Source organism: Malaclemys terrapin, chromosome 2, assembly GCF_027887155.1.
Source record: "Malaclemys terrapin pileata isolate rMalTer1 chromosome 2, rMalTer1.hap1, whole genome shotgun sequence".
NCBI classification, from domain to species: domain Eukaryota; kingdom Metazoa; phylum Chordata; order Testudines; family Emydidae; genus Malaclemys; species Malaclemys terrapin.
Window position 1 is genome coordinate 82718885 of NC_071506.1, and position 21295 is coordinate 82740179.

Consider the following 21295-nt stretch of genomic DNA (forward strand, 5'->3'; position numbering starts at 1 on the left):
CTCCAATGAACATTCTGGTACACAAAAATATACTTTGTAATATTACTTGTCTTGGGGGAGGGCAACACCCTTGTACTGGGTTTAAATTATACCAAGTGAAAACTTGGCTGCACTAAAATAGGTATACTGTAGCACATGAAGAGTTAATTAGGTTTCTTAAATAGAAATGTATCTGGTAGCTATATTAAAAAAAGGTATTTGCAGGCTGGTTTGTCAGTACAAAGTCCATGTCAGAAAATTCTACAGGGAAATCTTCAGTTAAACATTTCAAGAATAACTGGAAAATACTGACATCACTTTGTGCATGCTTATGATCATTATTGCTATAGTAGCTCAGGGACCTATTGAGGTCCCTTCCAGTTCTACATTTCTATGACCGTACTTAAATATTTTGGGAAAGGCCCAGCAATTTAGTTTAAACAATTTTTTTTCTTTCTGAGAACACACAAATGTGCTGTTCAAACCTCAGAAGGGGCACTTAAATAAAAAGATTAAGCCACAGGAATACATTACAAACTCCCAGCAAAATTTTAAAATAAATCTCCAAGATTTTTCATTTTTTTAACCATAAAGCCAGTGCCTATAAAAGATTTCTTAGATCCTCTGTGCCCAGTGTCAGTTTTAGTCAGTTTACAGGTTAGTTTAGGTAACAACATGCCACTAATACACAGGAAATACTGAGATAATGCAGACAAGATGGTAGTGTCAATATTCTAGCATGAGGAATGGCTACAAGTATGATTTTTTTCAGATCTCAGTCATAGGTCAGGGACAGAAATGCAAAGGAAAATGTAGTTTATGAAATTGGTTTCTCAAACTGACAGAGAAAGTGAATGAAAGCACTGTTTCCCAAAGGCAGTCTGCACTGGAAAACAGTAATAAAGTTAAGATCTTTTAGGTATAGTGGCTTGGAAGGTGAAATTTGGGAAATTAAAAACCACCATCTCACTCAATGTGGCATCAATCCTAGTTTAAGATGTGAAGAAAGTAATGGATAGTCTTAAATGATATGCATGCAAGGATGTCTGTCAAAACAAGGATTGCTACATTAAGAAGCTAAACCCAATAATTTAAACATAAATATTAAAAATACACTTGTATAATATTACACAATACTTATGAATGATGAGTTTTGTGCAAATTCTTTGTATTGTAAAAGCTCGTGAAACTTTAGACACTTTAAAAGATATAGACATGGAGAAAAAAAGCAGGAATAATAAGTAAGATATAGTTCTGGGACCCTGGATTGTAAAGATTAAAGTGCACTATTGACATTCCGTGGCTTCCTCAAATTCCATTTAGCAGAGTGCTGAGTACACTGGAACAAAATCATCCCTAGTATAACTCTATTACCTTCAGCAGAGTTACACTAGAGATGATTATGGCCCAATATATTTCTCGCCAGAAAACTTCTATGGAGATCTGGCATACAATATAAAGTTTCTGATTGTAAATAACACTGTAAACACCTGCAAAGCTTAGGAATTGAGTGCACCTGGAAGCACAGCTCAAACCTCCTAGTTGTTCTCCAGAGCCCAGACAACAGTATCATTTTAAAGCAGCAGAACTCCTTCCTGACTTCTGAGAGCTATCAGATTAGCGCCTGCTTTTGAATGTGCTGAAATTTGTTCCCCATGGTTTTGGAAGCTGTTTCCATGTTTAGTCTTGAACATTCTCTAAAGTTCAAGTTTACCTGTAGAACTTACATGTTTTTGTGTAAGATCCAGGAAGAATTTGAAATCTGCAGCAACTATTCTTTGATGGCTACCAGGCAACTTCAGAACTAAATTTCAGGAGGTAAATATTTTAGGCTTCATCATGCAGTCTTCTTCAGGCAAAACTCCCAGTGAAAATTGCAAGTGGAAGTTTAATCTGAGCAAGAACTGCGGGGTCCCTCCCCAAAAGTGCAAATACACCTAAGTAATTATTTTCATGATTTTAAGGACAGAAGGAACTATTATCAATGAATGACAAAGGCCATTGACTTTCACCAAGTGATTCCTGCATCAAGCCCTTGACTTCAGATTGAGCTATCTGAAGGGTAGCCAGTTTTGATTTAAAGATTTTAAGTGATGGAGAATCTATTATATTCGAGGGTAAGTTGTTTCAACTGGTAAAAAATTGAGCCTTATTTCTAGTCTGAGTTTGTCTAGCTTCAGCTGCCAGGTATGGGATCTTGTTATGCTTTTGTCTGCTATATTAAAGACCCTTTGCAATCAGAAATCTTCATGTAGGTACTTGCAGATCACGATCAAATCACCACTTAACCGCTGCTTTCTGATAAATAGATTGAGATTATTTAGCCTTTCACTATAAGGCAGGCTTTCCAGACCTCAAATCATTCCCGTAGCTCTTTTCTGAATACTTGCAAACTTATCAACATCCTTTTCAAAGTGTGGACACCAGAACTGGACACACTATTCAGTAATGGTCACACTAATGCCATATACAAAGGCAGTACCCACCTACCTACTTGATAATCTCCAGCTTGTATAGTCAAGCATCATATTTGCTTTTTTTGGCCACCACATCATGCTGGGAGCTCTTGTTCAATTGGTTATGAACCATGACCCTAAATCATTTTGAGTCACTGCTTTCAAAAATACAGGGCCCACCCTCCTTTAACTACCTGAAGGAGGGTCCAATGAGGATGGAGCTAGGCTGTTCTCAGTGGTGGCAGATGACAGAACAAGAAGCAGTGGTCTCAAGTTGCAGTGCGGGAGGTCTAGGTTGAATATTAGGAAACAGTGTTTCACTAGGAGGCTGGTGAAGCACTGGAATGGGTTATCTAGGGAGGTGGTTCAATCTCCATCCTTAGAGGCTTTTAAGGTCAGGCTTGACAAAGCCCTGGCTGGGATGATCTAGTTGGTGTTGGTCCTGCTTTGAGCAGGGGATTGGACTAGATGACCTCCTGGGGTTTCTTCCAACCCTAATATTCTATGATTCTATGATTCCTATCAGTAGACCTACATTCTCGGTTCCTAGCTCTATTAAAGCCCCTGTTGTCCATGCAATCCAGATTGCGCTGCAGAATTGACTTGTCCAAGACATTATTTACCACTTCAATTTTTGTACCATCTACAAACTTTATTATTTAGCACCTGCTTCAATCATCCTTTCTCAGACTGATAGCATCTTACTCTGTGAACAGTCCCACTGAAATCAATGGGAACAGTTGTGTGTATGGTAGTAATCAATGGGTTAAATTCCTCTCTGATGTATCTCTTCTGATGTACACCAGGGATAGATTTGGCCCACTATACTTAAGAGTGTAACACTGGGCCCTTAGTGGGAATACTATGGCAGAGAGAAACAGGGGAGCAAGTGACAGAAAATAAACTGACTTTCTTGGCATGTACTTAAGTGTGGCCCAGATCATGTTAATTTTACATGAGCAGTCCTCTTAGACTAAATTCGGTAAGGTACCACTCACACTGAAATAACATGTGAAGTCAGATTGACTGGTGAATGCTTTTGCCAGGGTTGAGTTTGGCTCGTGGACATCAATGGGACTATTTACATGTAGATGGCAAACAGCACATGACCCTGTACAGGCAACCAACTGAAATATTAAGTCACAACAAAATCTTTGGCAACAATTAGTTTTGTTGAGAGGTTTGTCTGGACCGAAAAAACAGATTTAATTCTGAACAAACAAATTTAAGAACCATAAAGATGCCAAATGAAAAGTTGGCTAGTAATGAAGACTGGTGTCCTGTTTTTGAGGTTTATATAAACATTATTGTTACCTACTGTGGTGTACAGGCACCTTTTGATAGACACTTAAGCATTATCTCAGATAGATATTTGTATCCATCTCTGTAACATTATAGTTTCTTTAGGCGAATCACAGATCTGGCTTGACTTCAGGTTATGAAACAAGTTACTTATTACTTCAGATTGCCCAATGTAATAGAACCTCATTCATTTCCATGTCACTAAGGTGTACTCTCCATAATGTGGATACAAAAATAGCCTAACTTTCTGCAACAATTTAATGGCAAAATGTTGTATTAAGGTCTCATCATATTAAGACTTTATTATATCCATAAAATAAACCATGGAAGATTTCCTACTATTACATAGCTACACGACATATGAAAGTGTCTATTCACCATGAATGCAGATTTCACAGCTGACATCTTCAAATGGAAACATTAGCCAGGAAGAGAAGAGGGTCCTTTTGAGGCTGAAGATTCAGCAGCAAAGAGAGAGACGACCCCTCACCTCCCCTTTTCCCATTGATACTCTCAGACTATAGGAATCTGGGTCTTATCCTGACTCTCCTCCCCGCTAGAGCCATCTGTGGGGAAAGATGGACCCAAGGTTTGCACAGGGGTGTTAAGGGGAAAGGAATTAATGAACATAAGTTCTCTACTTATCACTCCTGTCTGGGGCGGCTCTGAAGCTCCTGGTCCTTGACCATGGCCTGGGAACATATTCCTTCTACTCCTTTTACCTCATGTCCCAAGGACTGGTCAACGTAATATACTGTCTATTTTTGTAGGGCTAGCATGCCCCTTCTGACTGCAAAGTGGATTCAGGATTTAATTTTGCATGGGGATAAGACAGATGGGAGAAATAGTTCTCCATGTTAAATGTATGTTTTCAAGACTTGACTAACAGATCTAACTATATTCAATGGCAAAAAGCTACATTAATGCAAAGTTATGGTTGGTTGTTGGTTTGACATCCCCTCACAGAATGATGAGTGGAGCAAAACTCAGAACATATGAAAACCAGGATATGCACAATTAAGGATGCCCAGGCAACCTTAACTCTGCCCTTTTTCAGCAATGCCCCAATACATCCTGGTAACACACATACCTTTACGCTGCCAACCCCACAGTTGTTGAAATGTACAAGCTCTTCACTGTCTTTTACAGCCCATTTACTCTGATCCACTAGATTCCATCTAACACTATTAAATATGTGTGTGTGTGTGGGGAGAGGTAGTTGCGCACACCACCTTCTTCTTGCCTTCTTCCAGCAATGCCTCACTATTCACATAGCATATACTCTCACACTGGCCCTTGGCACTGTAAAATTTAGGGGTTGCAAATTCTGGCATCCACTCATACACTTGCTCAGCTCCCCAGAAAGAATACCACACACATACAATTGAAGAATACACACACACATACCACTTCACTGCCTTCACAACTGCATTACACTTACAGAGTATCATGTCACTTCCATTTAACCATCATGAAAGTATTAAAATCCTCTCATACTCCAGCTAACTGCTGACTTTATCCTTTATAATAAAAGGCCTATGCCTTGCTATTGACATAACATACACAATTCTGCATAGAAAGGATGCATACTCATACTGCATGCTGAAGATACACATGCACATTGTCCCTTTCCTCAAAGATGTGAGGGTGTGAAACATAGATCTTCTCATCTCCCAGTCACAGCTCTGTCACTCACCCCAAGGTAAACCCCCGATCTTGCAAACCCACCTCTGCCAAGCAGAGCTAACTACTGCCTCCACCTGATCCTGACCACACTCACTTTACCTGGAGTGCATGCAGATAAATGCTTATGCTGCTCTCATATCCCAGCTTGCTAGTCCCCTGTGCCCTGATAATTACACAGAGCACACAAGTCTGCATAGAAATGATGCATCCTGGATCCTGCAGATCTTCCCTTTGCTCACGCATGTTGGAGGGTGCAAAACATAGAGCTCCTCATGCCATAATCCCAGCTCTGTCATGCATCTCAAAGTAATCCCCACATGTCCTCATGTCACAAACACACCTTTACCAAGCAGGCTCAACTACTGCCTCCACCATTTACTGTAGATACACCTAACACATTGACTGCACCTGGAGTGTATGCAAATAATTCCCATTGGCTACTGCCAGCTCCAGGGGGTCAGAAGGAAGGTGTTGTGGGCAATTATTTTCCTTTTTGTCCTTTAGTAGTGTTAGATGGAATCCTTTGGGTAAGAGTGAATGGGTTGTAAACAGAGGTGAAGAGCTTGTATACTTCAGCAACTGTGGGGTTGGCAGAATAAAAGACTGCATGTTAACGGGACATACTGGGACATTGTTGAAAACAGGGCAGAGTTAAGGTTGCATGGGCAATCTTAACTGTACATTTCCTGGTTTTCAGACCTTTGAATTTTGCTCAAATCAGCGTTCTGCGAGAAGATGACATACCACCAACCAATCCTAACTATCCATTAATGGAGTTTTTCGCCATTTAATTTCCTGTTGGTTTTTTTGAACAAGAGAAGACATGTTATTGTTAGGCGTTAGAAGTCATTTGGGCAGTTGTTTGTATTATGTCCCACAATTAGCAAACTGAGCCAGCAGCCCCTCCCACCCCCATATCAGCTGTGCCCCACCATCCTTGTTTCAGTTATGCCTTCTGAGCCATGTCCCTGACCTATTCAGTGCATTTACCCCTCTAACCCAGCCCCCTCCCCACGACTGTGCCTAGGCCTCCCCACTGCAAGCAGGGAACACAACTCCTTGAAGTCTTCACTCCCTGGTATATAAACATTTTTATTGCCATTGCTTAACCCCTCCTATAACCTGACTCAAATGCAGCACCTGGAGCGAAGGACAACTATGTTACAGTGGAATAGTGTTGGAATGCAGGAAGGTTGGGGTGCAGGTTGGCTGGGGATTGTGGTATACTAGCAGAGCTGAGTGGTGGAGGCAGGTTGGGGGCAAGGTGGTTGAGGTGCACTGGGCAGATCTGGGGGGTGCTCTGCTTTCCTCACTAAACCACAAAACCTCTCTCATCTCCCCTACCATCCCCCTTCTCATAACACATCTCCCCTTGTTGTAGTCCCAATTTCCCCCCACCCATTACTCCACTCATCTACTGCCTAATCACTCACTCCTGCTGGAAAAAGCCACTTGTCTAATTCCCACCCCCACCAAATACTTTGATTACATTCCCTCCAAAACAAAACTGCCACCTCTGACTCACAAATTGTAGCAACCTTCTGCCATTTTGTCTTAGGTGGGGGCTTATGATTAACTTATGTTTAGTTATGTTAATTGAAGGGTGACTTCACAGCAGTCCAGAGGTCTGTGATTCATCCATTCATGATACTCCCTCAGTTTGACAGTAGAAGGCAGAAGAAGGAAACCATTTTGGGGGGACTTTTAACTGAGGAACCCCTTGGTTAAATGACCCCAAATTTAGATCCCTAACTCTACCCTGCTCCCTCATGAGGCTCACCAAATTTTAAAACAATCTCATTAATGGTTCACATTTTAGAGCCCTTACAAGAGTTTAACTATAAAGCATACACAGTGGCTGGAATGGAAACCTTCTAGCCCTATGTCTCTATTGGCACACGTACAGTGTAAAACCATACATTTTCTTAAATGCTGTTCTCAGATTGGATCCTCCAAAGATTTAGTGGGTGCCATGTACTACCTTGAGTACAATTGAAGAGACTGAGACCATTTTGACCCACTTCACATCAATCCTTTGATCTCTAGGTCTCCTTAACCAACCCACCCTCCTAGAAATTTTTACAAAAATAGATATTTTCCCTAGGCTTATATCTCTAGAAAAACTGGCTCAAGTTACTCCAAATTTGGGTCCTTAACCCTCCTGCACCCGCCTGAGGCTCACTAAATTTCAAAGAAATCTGACTATCCATGTCAATTTCAGAGGGCTTGGACATGTTGACCTTTAAAGAGATATCTTGACTTAACCTTAATTATAGTGGTGCTCCCGTGGCACTTCACTATCAGTCATGGACAGATTAGACCGAAACTGTGACTGACATTCATCTTCCTGGCAAGAAGAGAGGTTATTTTTCAGTGGTGTAGCTTGAGTGAGCTACATTGTCTTTCCCTCAGGAGTGAAGATTAGTGTCATAAGAGATAACCGTTATGTATGTTATATACATAAAACCACTCCCTCTACCCCACCACTCCTCTGGACTGAAACATCACTGACAGAGAAAGTGCTTGGGTGGTGTAGGAATTAGATGTCAATAAAAATGGTCAAAACTTTTAATCAGTTGTGAATTATCTCACCAGCAAAATAACAATATATTTGAGTTAAACTACAAAAATGGTAAAAGGAAAGACATTTCTCTCTATGTATATATTCTAATTATATACATAGGGGGGGGAGGGATAGCTCAGTGGTTTGAGCATTGGCCTGCTAAACCCAGGGTTGTGAGTTCAATCCTTGAGGGGGCCACTTGGGAATCTGGGGCAAAATCAGTACTTGGTCCTGCTAGTGAAGGCAGGGGGCTGGACTTGATGACCTTTCAAGGTCCCTTCCAGTTCTAGGAGATGGGATATCTCCATTATTTTTTTTTTTTTTTTAATTCTATATCTATCTATTAGACAAATGTTAGAAACTGATATAAGTTAAAATATTTCTGTACTGGTCATAGCTAAACTTAGATACAACATCTAATTTACAGTGACGTCTTTCTTTAACAAGTTTTATAAGAGGGATGATTTAAGTCCAAGGAAGTCGGTGAGTCATCTGCACGGTGGGCCACTGACTGAGCTAAGTTTAGAATCAAAGGGAAGTTAGGCTCTTTTGGTTCTAAGTTTTACCATTACATCTCTTTGCCTCTTTTTTTTTTAGTATTCTCTTTGTTTATTTAAGAAAAGTCTTGTCACATTTCCTTGGTCTTTGTTGATTTTATACATCTCTTTGGGATTTTTTGGTTTTTATTTGGTAAATTACAACATTTCATTTAATACACTAATTTTGTTTTTTTAGAGGAAGCTACTTTGGTACTTTAAAGATGGTATTGTGATGTGTCTCTGTGTTTTTCTAGAACTATGATGAAAAATGAAAATGAAAAAGCTGAGAATTATCCTGTTGGTGTTGGCAGCAGAGAGACATTTTTGTGGGTAAAAAAATAAAATCACATTGTCTGCCTCACAGAAAACCAAACAACAGCTCACTCTCAACCCCCCAAGCCTTCCTGTGAGCAGATTTTTCTGCATGTTCTAAGAGAAAGTCTACATATGCTGTATAAGGCAAAACTCACTCCCTTTCTGGGATGTGCTTTTAACAAACAAATAAACAATAAGACAATAAAGTACAGTCCAATCTTCCTTCCCAGGCTGGCTGCTCCTAGGATTCCATTCCCAGATAAACCTTAGGTCTTCTCTGCCTCAGTCCTAAGATCCCTTTGTCAGTACAGCCTGGTTCTTAAACCTGCTTCCTCTCCATATGTTCCTTCCAGAGAGTGAGGCCACCCTCTCAGCTCGGTATTGCTGGCATGTGTTACAGGACATGGCTAGCTTTAGCCTCTGTTTTCAGGACAGATGATTATGTCCTGGTCCATCCTTGGGCTTGTCCAACCTTTCCTACTCTCCTAGGTCAATAAATACTCACATGAACATGTAAAAAATTCCATACAGTTTAAGAATATGTATGTTTAATCATCTTTGGTTTTATTAGCTTATGTGATGCACTTCTATATTTTGTATCGGTTTGTGGCAATCATAACCTAGATAAAAGGTTAGTAAGCCAGTGACTTTGTGATTTTTTTTTTAAATTCCTCTTCTCATGGACAGTAGTTTCCATTGAAAGGAAGCATTTGTCAGATCCCCTTTGATCTGGTTACGCTAAGTTGTACTTACATTTTATAACACAGTGACTGCAATTACACTGCAGTTACACTGCAATTACAGTGTAATTACACTATTGCTTGGGCCTTTTAATGACAGCAGTCATTGGTAAATCTCATAACAACAGGGCTAACTACATGCCTGATAGTAGTTGCCGTGTAAATATAATAAAATTAATGTAGATGGATTCTAAAAACACCTGGATTTAGTATAAAACAAAGGGTAATAATAAATTGTTCAGTCATGTATTAAAGCTGCCAGTAATGGTCCAGAATCCGATATCCTTTCTCATGGGCATTGCAAAAATAATCCCATTTAATTGAATAGGACTCCTGTAGAGTAAGGTGATAATGGGAGTAAAAGTGACAGAATCTGGCCCATGTGATTTAGCAATAATTAGTGATCAAATAGCACACAGTGTAACTATTCCATAATTACAGTCACTGTCTGCCAAGCTCTGATATCCTTACTCATAGTGAATAGTACTTTACTCCACAAATGATAATAATAATCCCATTGAAATCAATGGGGCCACTCAACATGGGTAAGGGCATCAGAATCTGACCCTATCTTATCAAGTTGCCCATTTTCAACATGTGCTATATTTTCTTCTTTGACAACAGTGGTTCCCATACTGTGGGTCGCCAAGTTGGAGAAGTGCAGTACTACCTTGTGATATCATAGTGAGCTAATAGCAGTGTGATAAGATAAATGCCTCCTTTAATAAAAAAGAACAGTAACAGTAGTGTATAAATGTGTATACAACTTCTCTATAATTCCAACCTAATATAAATCTCTGAACACATGGGAAATACACTTCCTTTGGACACATTTGTGACCCTATCTGCTGATGCAGAGAAGTAAGGGGGGTGTCAGATGCCTGCTGACTCCCTTACATGGCTACACTTATTGCAGATAGCAGAGAGGGTGGTGGCCTCTATGGGGTTGCTAATCTCAATCCTGTACAGGGGGGTGGGGAATGGGAAGGCAGGACAGGCGGTGGGTGGAACCTTTGCTCTGCCCCCTAGAAGGCACCAGTCCTCTAGTGCAGCTGAACTTTGTGCCAAGTATAGGACTGGTGCAGATTACTGACCCTGGAGCAGGGCCGGCTCCAGGCACCAGCAAAGGAAGCAGGTGCCTGGGGCGGCCAATAGAAAGGGGCAGCATATCCGGGTCTTCGGCGGCAGCTCAAGCGCTCCGCTTTAGTCTTCGGTGAGTCCTTCACTCCGTCTCTTCCTCTTCGGCGGCAGCTCAATCGTTTTTTTTTTCCGCTGCTTGGGGCAGCAAAAAAGCTGAAGCCAGCCCTGCCCTGGAGAGACTGAATCTCTGTGAATCACAGTCTAATCTCTGGTCTGCTTCAGTGTTTGAGCAACCATGTACTACCTATTTCTTGGGGTCTGTGGGAAAGCAACAACTGAGCTTTTCATTACCATATATTAAAAATCTGTGGAGAACAGGGAAAACAGTGGAAACAACATGCTCTAATAATAACATTGGCTAAAATAAGACCTTTCTTTTTTTATTATTCACTTTTGATTCAGACATGATTGTTTACTTTTTAGAGCTAATTTAGATTTTTCACTATGACTTACAAATGGTATACATAACCAAGGCAGATATTTTGATGTATCTGGAACACTGACTTTTGTTTCTATAAACAATGCATCCTGACACAAATGTCAGTAGAAAACATTATATGCTAATTCAGCGGTCTCATTTTGAAGGTTAGCACTGAACGTCTGCAGCTAAGACATGATGAAGTCATTCAGTGTTTCAAGATTCTCTTTCTATAAACTGAAGGCAAACATTTGAATTCCAGCCTGAGTAGATCTGTAACTTTAATAAAGATATTGTGAACAGTTTCACTAAAATAGTAAGGAAAGTACAGCCTCGTATACTGAATGGAATTTTTGCCAAAAATGTATAGAAACGCACTGATATGTCTGTTTCTGCTAGTCTCTTGATCATGACATTATATATATATATATATATATATATATATATATATATATATATATATATATAAACTCCTTCGTTTTCAGTTTAAACTGATTTTTAGCAAAAAAAATCCCTGGTTTTACAAAAAGTATTATTTGTTTTTTTCTGATTTTCACCCTAACTTTTGCATCATTCAAATATATAAAAATAAATTGTTTTATTAGGAAAATACATGAGATATATGTTTTAATGCAATACATTAGTCTGTGTGCATGTGCAAAGCTGTCTGTTGAAGTAAGGCTATGTATTGGTCTAGAAGATGCACACAATAAACAAACAGGCATGCATGGGAGATCTGAAGTGTCTGTGCATCTGAATGTACTGATGAATCTCATGCCCACCACATACCCATTTCACCACATCCACCAAAATAACCCCCCGATATTTACCCAGAAAAATTATGAATAGTTTTTCAGCTGTTTTTATTATAGTAATAAACACTGATAAATTCCCGGGAAAAATTAAATAAAATAAAAATTGAAAACAAAGGGCCCTATATATATAGTCAGCGGCAAATATATACATGTATGTATGTAATTACACACATACGTACACAGCTTGGTATATATTAATAGAGATGAATGGGTATTAAAATACCATAGACACTCAAGTATTTGCAGGCACCATCAAAATACTAGAGTATTCAGGATATGGCCTGTTTTTCGGAAGTACTGAGCACCTGTGACTTCCACTGAAGTCAAAGGGAACTGTGAGTACTTTGCATTTTTGAAAATGAGGCCAATCGAATTCAGTACTGAAGTCTCATCAAATGCAAAATTCCCATTGACTTCAAAAGGAGGGTGGCATGTTGAACAATTGGGTTGCTCTCATATATATAGCAAGATGGAAGTCACTGAAATGTTGCTAAAATAACTGCCTTTCTCTGGTGACAGGTTTCAGAGTGGTAGCTGTGTTAGTCTAACAAATTTATTAGAGCATAAGCTTTCGTGGACTACAGCCCACTTCTTCGGATGCATATAGCTATATACATCCAAAGAAGTGGGCTGCAGTCCACGAAAGCTTATGCTCTAATAAATTTGTTAGTCTCTAAGGTGCCACAAGTACTCCTGTTCTTCTTTTTGCGGATACAGACTAACACGGCTGCTACACTGAAACCTGTGTTAGTCTGTATCAGCAAAATCAACAAGGAGTCCTTGTGGCACCTTAGAGACTAACAAATTTATTTGGGTATATGCTTTCGTGGGCTAAAACCCACTTCATTGGATGCATGGAGTGGAAAATACAGGAGCAGGTATAAATACATGAAAAGATGGGAGTTGCCTCACCAAGTGTGAGGTCAGTCTAACGAGACAATTCAATTGACAGCAGGATACCATGGGAGGAAAAATAACTTTTGAAGTGGTAATGAGAGTGGCCCATTTCAGACAGTTGACAAGAAGGTGTGAGTAAGAGTAGGGGGAAATTAGTATTGGGGAAATTAGGTTTAGGTTTTGTAATGACCCAACCATTCCCAGTCTTTATTCAGGCCTAATCTGATGGTGTCCAGTTTGCAAATTAATTCCAGTTCTGCAGTTTCACATTGGAGTCTGTTTTTGAAGTTTTTTTTGTTGAAGAATTGCCACTTTCAGGTCTGTTACTGAGTGACCAGGGATCTCCCTGATCTCTCTGGTCATTCAGGCCTTGACTACACTTGGGGATTCACAGCGCTGCCGCGGCAGCGCTGTGAAGCGCGAGAGAGCTCTCGCAGCGCTGCAAGTACTCTCCGAGGGGAATAGCTTGCAGCGCTGCAGGCGCTGATTACACTGGCGCTTTACAGCGCTGCACTCGCTGCGCTCGGGGGGGGGGCGTTTTCACACCCCTGAGCACAGCAAGTTGCAGCGCTGCACAGCGCCAGTGTAGCCAAGGCCTCAGGATGAGGAGGACATGGAAGGAGAGAGCAGATTTCTCTTTCAGAAGTCCTGTTCTCTTCCTTCCCCCCTAGATTTTGTCTTTGGCATACAGTATAAGAATTCTCAGTGGGTAATTGCAGCTGGTATCAGATGTGTGTTTCCAGTTCTTGCCTTCTCCACAGCAGCTCTTTAATTTTTTCACCACAGTTGTCTCAGTGGAAGTGGAGAAGAAGGAAATAGGCATCCAGAGCCTTAGCTGTTGGTGCCTCCTTATGGGACTGTATCTCTCCACTCAGTAGTTACGATTTACATTGGGGCGTTCTTCAGAAGATGGTGGCCTTAGTTTTTCAGTGTCTCATTTCTGCTTATGAAAAACATACAGAAAGAAAAGAGATGGCAAAAATGCTTCATGTTATGTGGTCGCCCGCCACTGAGTTCAAAATGAACACTAATATAGCTAATAAAAATACAGGCACAACCTCTTGTGAGATCTGTACTCCAATGTTATTGAAAATGAATTGACATGAGGTTGAGGTGGGGAGCAAGGTGGTGGAAGAGCAACAGTAACAGCAAAGGTTGGAGAGTGTTCATCTAACTCAGGTTTTCTTATAAAAAAAAAAGAAAAGAAAAAGAAAAACTTAAATAACCTGCAGGACCTGTGAGAGCAGAACCCAGTTTTCACTGTGCCAAACTGCCAATTAACTTATTAATTGAACTTATTTTTCTGTAACGTTTCCATTTAAACAGTATTTGATGTATTGTTAAACTGTGTGTTATTGCAGGCTATAGGCCTATGGGAGCTGTTTGGAGGAGGGCGTGTGCTACAACAGAGAAGATATACATATATACACACACAAAGAAAACATGTGAAAAATTGTAATGGTGAGTTCTAGGTACAACTCTTGATGTCCACTATTACAAGATGGCAAAACAAAATCTATGCCCAACGGACCTGATTCTCATTTGTATTAAGGACCCTCTATATTAGTCTGCAAAATAGATGGGCCTTAAACTGAGTGTAAATGTAATTTATACCTAGCTGAAGGCCCTCTTACACAGCCAGAGAAGTGTAAAGGGGCCTTAATGTAAATGAGAATCAAGCACAATGTGTTTAGATAGCAGAGGTTACAATATAAGTCTAGACTGGCAGTCCTGAATTAACCTCCCTTCATACGTGCAACAAAACACAATCTTCCTGAAGTCAATGCACGCCTCCCCACCCCCAAATAAATGCTTCTGTGCACAGCCCAAGAACATGCAGAATGAAAGCTATAGTGCAGTGCTGTAACTAAGTCAGCAGTGGATGTGGTGAGGCTGTATTATAACCATCCCATAGGGTGAATAAGTCACGACACGAATGGACAAGTATATTCAATTCACTAATGTGGAATGTTGCCTAGTATCACCACTCCACAGAAAGTATTATTAGCACCATCATAGAGACTACACTTAGAGAAATCATACTACTTTATATCCATTTATTATTTGTGTTGTGGTAGCACATAGGAACCCCAGTCATGGACTGGGCTCCCATTGTACTAGGTGCTGTGCAAACACAGAACAAAAAGATGGTCTGTGATGGGATGTTCACCCCTCACAGGATTAGAAGGGGTTAAGGTGGCCAGGTAGGCCAATTAATTGCCCAGGCTGCACTGGAAGGAGTAGCCAGGGAGCAGGGAGTTGATTAAAGGAGGCTCACTTGGGCAGGAATAGGCCTATAAAGCCCAGGAGTTGAGAACAGACAGGGCTGCTGGGGAAAAGGGCAGTCACTCCCTGGGAGGAAGGAGCTGGTTTGGGGCTGGTACTCCCAGAAAAGTGGGGTGGGGGGAGTCCAGGGAGAGTAGGAAGCAGTTCAGGGAAGGAGCAGTGAGGGATGAGAGGGTAAAGCCCAGAACTGCTGAGCTGAGGGTCCCTGGACTGGAACCCGGAACAGAGGGTGGGCCCAGGCTGGCCACTGGGGAAGTGGCATTACCAGGCTAGCACAGGAAAAGACGTCTTGGGACTGTGGCATAGAAATATTTTGGGTAACCCCAGAAGGGGGAAACTCACATGGTGACCTGGCCGGAGGGCTGAGGGCTGAAGCAGATGCTGCAGTTCCTGGAGTGAGGCGGGTCTACGAGGACGTCAGGAGAGGCACCACCTGAAGAGGGTGCATCAACTGGCAGAGCTAATCCCTATGACAGCCAGCAGGAGGTGCCACCGTGGTGAATGGACCTCATGACATGGTCTCTGACACAAGGAGCTTAAAATCTTATTCATAAAATGCACTTAATTACAAAACATCTCCAGGGGCCTGGAAACAATGTAATACACCACTATAGCACATTGTGACTTCTTAAAACAAAAGTATAAAATATGTTTCTTAAATCAAAAGTAAAATAAATTACAATGTAAAAAAATTAAAAATACAGGCCCTCAGTTATACTTTCAGATTCATCCACCCAACTCCTTCCAATCTCCTCTGGAAAAAGCCTGAGGAAAGAGATGGACTTTGAACCATGATCTTAAAGGGATCATACTTAGGCTATGGCACACTGGCAAGGGAATTGAGTTCCAGAATCAAGGACCCTATTGCAAAACCCAAAGACCAGCCTCCTAGCATTTTACCTTGAGGACTGTTAAATCAAAAGTCTCAGTGATTGCAACTGTCATGGCTGCTTGAATGAGGCAAGGCGCACAGCACAAAGATTGGCAGGATCAAGGCCATAATGTGGCAATGAGTCTCAGCAGGGTGTGGTGCTACGCAAAGTTGTTGAGTTCCAGTGCAAGAGTGAGTGGAGATTATTCCTGGGCACAAGAATTCAGTTTCATAAAACATTTCTAGGGTTTGATATTTGGTTTTGTTCCACATCAGGAAACCTTTCAAAAATGTTCATGCAAACCCATAAAGAAACCTACCCCCAAACAGTAAATATACATGGATCTTGCTTCTGGCTGCCAACACTATGCCATTATACACTTACCAATATGTCTCCTGGGTCATGATAGTTGTGGTCGCAAGCTGATGGTTTGGTAGACAAATTATTTTCTTTACTTTTCTTTCCAGCTAAACCCCACACAAGCTGGTGTCTGCTTCCCAGGCCGAAGGAATACAACGCAAGTCCTCATTTATCACTTCTGTATGTGAGAAGAATGACATCCTACTGCTCCAAATGTAATTTATCCTGCTGTACAGAGTGATGGAATCCGCAGCAAGACTTAGCAGAAGCAAGATCTGACTAGTGGACTTGGCAACAATACGGTGTGTGTAACTGCTCATGCAACCATCCTTATATAAGTAGTGCAACAATTGCTATTCTGTATATTAATGTTTATTACACAACAAGCCCTTTGAAATGTGAACAAGAATCTTCCACACAGTGTCCATGAAGATAAAGAAAGGGCCTTGTTCTCTGCTCACTGTGGTGTAAATCGGAAGGAACCCTATTGTACTTGCTGGAATTGTATCAGTGTAAAGTGCAGAAACAAGCTCTTTCATTACGTAACAGAGAGGCTTTCTATTAACTCGCAGACCTGGCAGCTTAACTGCCCAGTTTCAACAGTACTCAAGTCTAAGGACACCAAACACATGTCACATTCCACAAAGCTCTTATCTCTGCATTCCCCAAGTAGATAGAATCTATTGGTATAAAACACTGCCCCCAAATGTCCAGTTTGCTTGGATCATGAATTGTTTTGCCTAATTCCATGGGCCAAGCTTTCTGCTGTGTCTTGGGCGCTGCTTGGCTGTCACCCTCTGTGGATTTACAGAAAGATTGTGTAAAAGGAAGACTTTTCCCAAGACTATGTATATGAAGAAGTGATAAGGCTGAACTTTTAACTTGCTATGGAAAAAGGCTTTTGGTGAGTGACTAACTCTTCAATAATGACATTCACTCAAATGCTACTAATTTGTCTGCTGACCTTGTTGATCTATTAGATTTTTGTTAGTGTGGGATAGGAAATCCTTTGAAGCATTGTAGACACCTGTTTCATACCACACTTAACCCTAGGCCATATTAATAAAAATTTACTTCACAAAGACCTTCTAGTTTCATCCATTTTAATTTTTTTGCCTTTTAGGAATAGTGCTGATACCTGAAGGTTAAAGTTTTATAACTGAGAAAAGGCTGATACCTTCAAGCTATGTTAGTCCAACTGTTCATTAACTCCAACCAGTAGAGTCAGTCTTAATAATGTTCTACCTTTTGCTGAAGACCAATTTCAGATGTGTTATCAGCCTACTTTACCTTGCCTAACTTAAACTTTCTTTTGGTTCTCGAGCAATATAAATCCCTTTCCATGTCAGCAGAGTTAATATAAGTGGGGCTAAGGAAGTTTAGGTGTAAGTCTCATTTAGTGTCAAGGAATCTAACTCCACCTCTGAATTTGGCCCTGAGCTCTTGCTTCTGCTAACTATCCAGTGGAATTTGTTGTCACTGTCACATATTATTGTCACATATCTTGAAGAAAAAAAATTCAGATACTGGTGGAAGGTACTGGGCACACAGCAAACCCCAGATTGCTGCTGCACTTGCTCTCCACTGGTGAGGGGGTATTGACAAAGCTTGAAACTTGCATTCCCTGAGAGAACTGCTGGAAAGCCCAGCTGAGAATTGGGCTACAGGGCAATCATGCCTGTAGCAGAGTGAATGCCCGCTCCAGCCCAGAGGGCTGGGGCTGTGTAAAGGGGCAAAACCCTGGCTGATTGGGGAAGTGGCTGCAGCTGGGACCACGCCCCAAACTGAGCCACTCAGCCTTATAAGAAGGCCAGGGTAACCAGGGCCAAGCAGTCTCCCTCTGACAGGAGAGGCAGGCAGGCAGGCAGGCAGGCAGGCAGGCAGGCAGGCAGGCAGGCAGGCAGGCAGGCAGGCAGGCACTCACTCACTCACTCACTCACTCACTCACTCACTCACTCACTCACTGGGGACCTAGAGTAAGGCAGGGCCAGGGAAAGGCCTTGGAGGGCTGGGAAGCCCTAGGCCAGCAACTCCCCAGGCTGCAGGGCCTGATCCCAGGTCCATATAGGTATTGGGGTTGCAGAGGGGCAACCTGGGGGTGGGTAAAGGCAGCCAGTCCAAACCCCTTGTTGCTGGTGATGATTGGCTGATAGACTGCAGTCTGCCTCAGGGTGCGGGGGCGAGATGGTGACTGGCAGTAGCCATAACTGAGGTGACACTGGATAGGAGGTGGAGGTTCCCCTGGGTGGGGAGACCCAGAGAGAGGGGTACTGCTGGGGGGGGGGCAGCACCTAAGCCAAGGGCACCGGGGTCTGGGAGGGACATGGGGGGCCAAAGACAGGTGGGACACCTGGCCTGCAGTGGGTGCTCTGGAGGCTGGTGAGCTAATTCCCTGGATGATCAGTAGGAGGCCTCACAGGGGTGAGTCCATGCTTGATTACAAGGACATAGAAGCCTCTTTGTGGAGTGATTACTGTATTGTTAAAACTTTGGACACTGGACTTCGAGGAGCACTCTAAGTGATCTGGGAAATGCTACATGCTTTCAGTGAGACCGTGCGGATTGTATAAGCTGGTTTCAGCAAAAGAGCAGATCAAGTCCTTGTTCTGAGCACTTTTGCTTATTAAGGTCTTGGTCTTGAGCCCAGCTGTGTCTGCCATTACTCCCTTGCGTGCATCACGAGACTCTGTGTGGGGGGCGAGCAGCTGCAGTCTAAGCTGCTACTCCCTCTCCTCTGCAGGTGGGTGGGGAGGGGGTGGCATCTTGGCTCTGTCTCCATCAAAGAGGCAGCCATCGGAGCTGAGCTGGTGCGGAGGAGGAAGTAAGCTGCACCAGAAAAAGGGCTGGCAAACCTTGCTGCCCCCATGGAGTAGAGCGAAAGCAAGGACCGAACGGCGACTCCTGGGGCACGGCAATATGTGCTGTCCTTTACTTGGGCTGGTCATTTATAATCCGTGGTGAAACGGGGCAGAGTGAAAAAAATGTATTACCAGCTTATAATGTCACAGATCAGTAAACAGGGAAGCCAGGGCTAGTGCAACAAATGATATGAACAATATAAAAATTGTGAAAATAGTGTTCGTTCATAACCAGCATTACAGAGGCATTCTCCGGAGATTTAGACAAAGAGTAAATAAGCTCCCTCAAGCAGCTTATGGCATATTCCCAACTGAGCATTTTAAAAAGGCAGCAAAATGTATTTAGCCACATGCATCAATACTCCCTAAACCTAAATATCCCTTGTTCTTTATTATTTTTATTACTCTTTGTATTTCAGTAGAGCTTAGGAATTCCCGTCAAGGGCCAGGAGCCCATCTGCTAGGCACTATACAAACACAGAACAAAAAGATGGTCCCAAAGAGTTTACACTCTGAGTAACAGAAAACCGGTGAATATAGAGGACAGATGGGGGAGCAAAAGAAACAATGAGACAATATTTATCAGCATGATAGGCAGTGATCTTACACCAGCTGCCTAATCATTGTCAAGTTTTTTTGTAGGTATCACAGCAAAGGAGAGTTTTAAGGAAGGATTTGAAGGAGGACAATCAGGGGGGTTTGTGGGTGTTTGGGGGAGCTTCTCCCATGTGTGAGGAGCAGCTTGGGAGAATGCATAAAGTGCTGGTTTGAAAATGTCACTGGTAGGTGATGAAGGCTGGCATCGTTGACAGACGGGAAGCAGGAGAGATGAGAGATGGGGTACAATCCAGACCGGTGCGGAGCTGTCACCCCTGCCCTGGGACCCGGTGGGCCTTGCAGTGGCTTGTTGCTGTAGCTTCCAACCCAGAGTGCTCACAAATGGCCCCCAGCATGCGGGTCACTTCAAGATGTTTGTTTAACAACAGCCTGCCAATCACTCCCTGGCTCTCACCAGCCTTGGTTATACTGCAGGGTGACCCCCATCGGTGGTGGGTGAATCGCTGGCTTGGGGAGACTAGCCCCCATCCCTTCCACACCTGCCGAAGTCCAGTCCCCCTCCCCACTGTGGCTGCTGGCCTTTGCCCCAGGATAGCCCCCCCTGAGCGCTGGGAGGCTAGGCAGTGCAGTCACAACCCTCCCACCCCAGCCCCAAAATGCTGGGAGGCCAGGCAGTGCAGCCTCAGCCTCCACAGCCCAGAGCACTGGGTGGCTGGGTAGTGTGGCCCTAGCCCCCAAGTGCCAGGAGGGCAGACAGCATGGCCCCGGCACCAGCCCAACTGGGGCCATGATGGTACAGGGGAAGAGCCACCCGCAGAGTGGGAAGCAGGAGGAGGACTGGGGGCAGTGTGTGGGTGGGGCCATACCTGGCTGTTTGGGGAGGCTCAGCCTCCCCCAACCTATGATACCCACCACCCAGGGGGACACCAACACACGCCTAGTTCCAGACTTTCTCCCAGAAATGTGTGCTTTGTGCTGCCCAGCCCTCTACAGCGTATTACCTTAAATGGAGTTACCCAGACACTTAATTTAAACACTCTGGATTAGATAAAACAATCTCATTAACTACAAAGAGAGAGGTTTTAAGTGAGTGCAAATAATGAGGCATAAGAGTCAGAAACAGGTACAAGAAAAATAAAGATAAAACACTTTCTAATGCCTAACATAACAAACTATATTCCATTTGAGTGACATTTCTCACCACATGTTTCCAGCAACATTACTGACCAAACTCTTTGGGTGAGGATGCCTCCCCCAGAATCCAACAGCTGTTTCCTTTGCCTTCTGAGGTGCAGAGAATACAATGGAAATGGAGAGGGAGAGAGAGAGAGAGGTGTGCCTTAGGGTGTTAGTCCTTCCTTTTTATAGTTTCAATCCCCCTCTTGAAAAACATTTCCAGCTGAGATCCAGGAGACAGTCTAGTGAAAGGATGTCCCCTGCTGGTTTTTTTCACCTGATTGAGCTTCCTTTGTTTTCCCTTCCTGCATGATAACTCTGTTTACTGCTTAAAT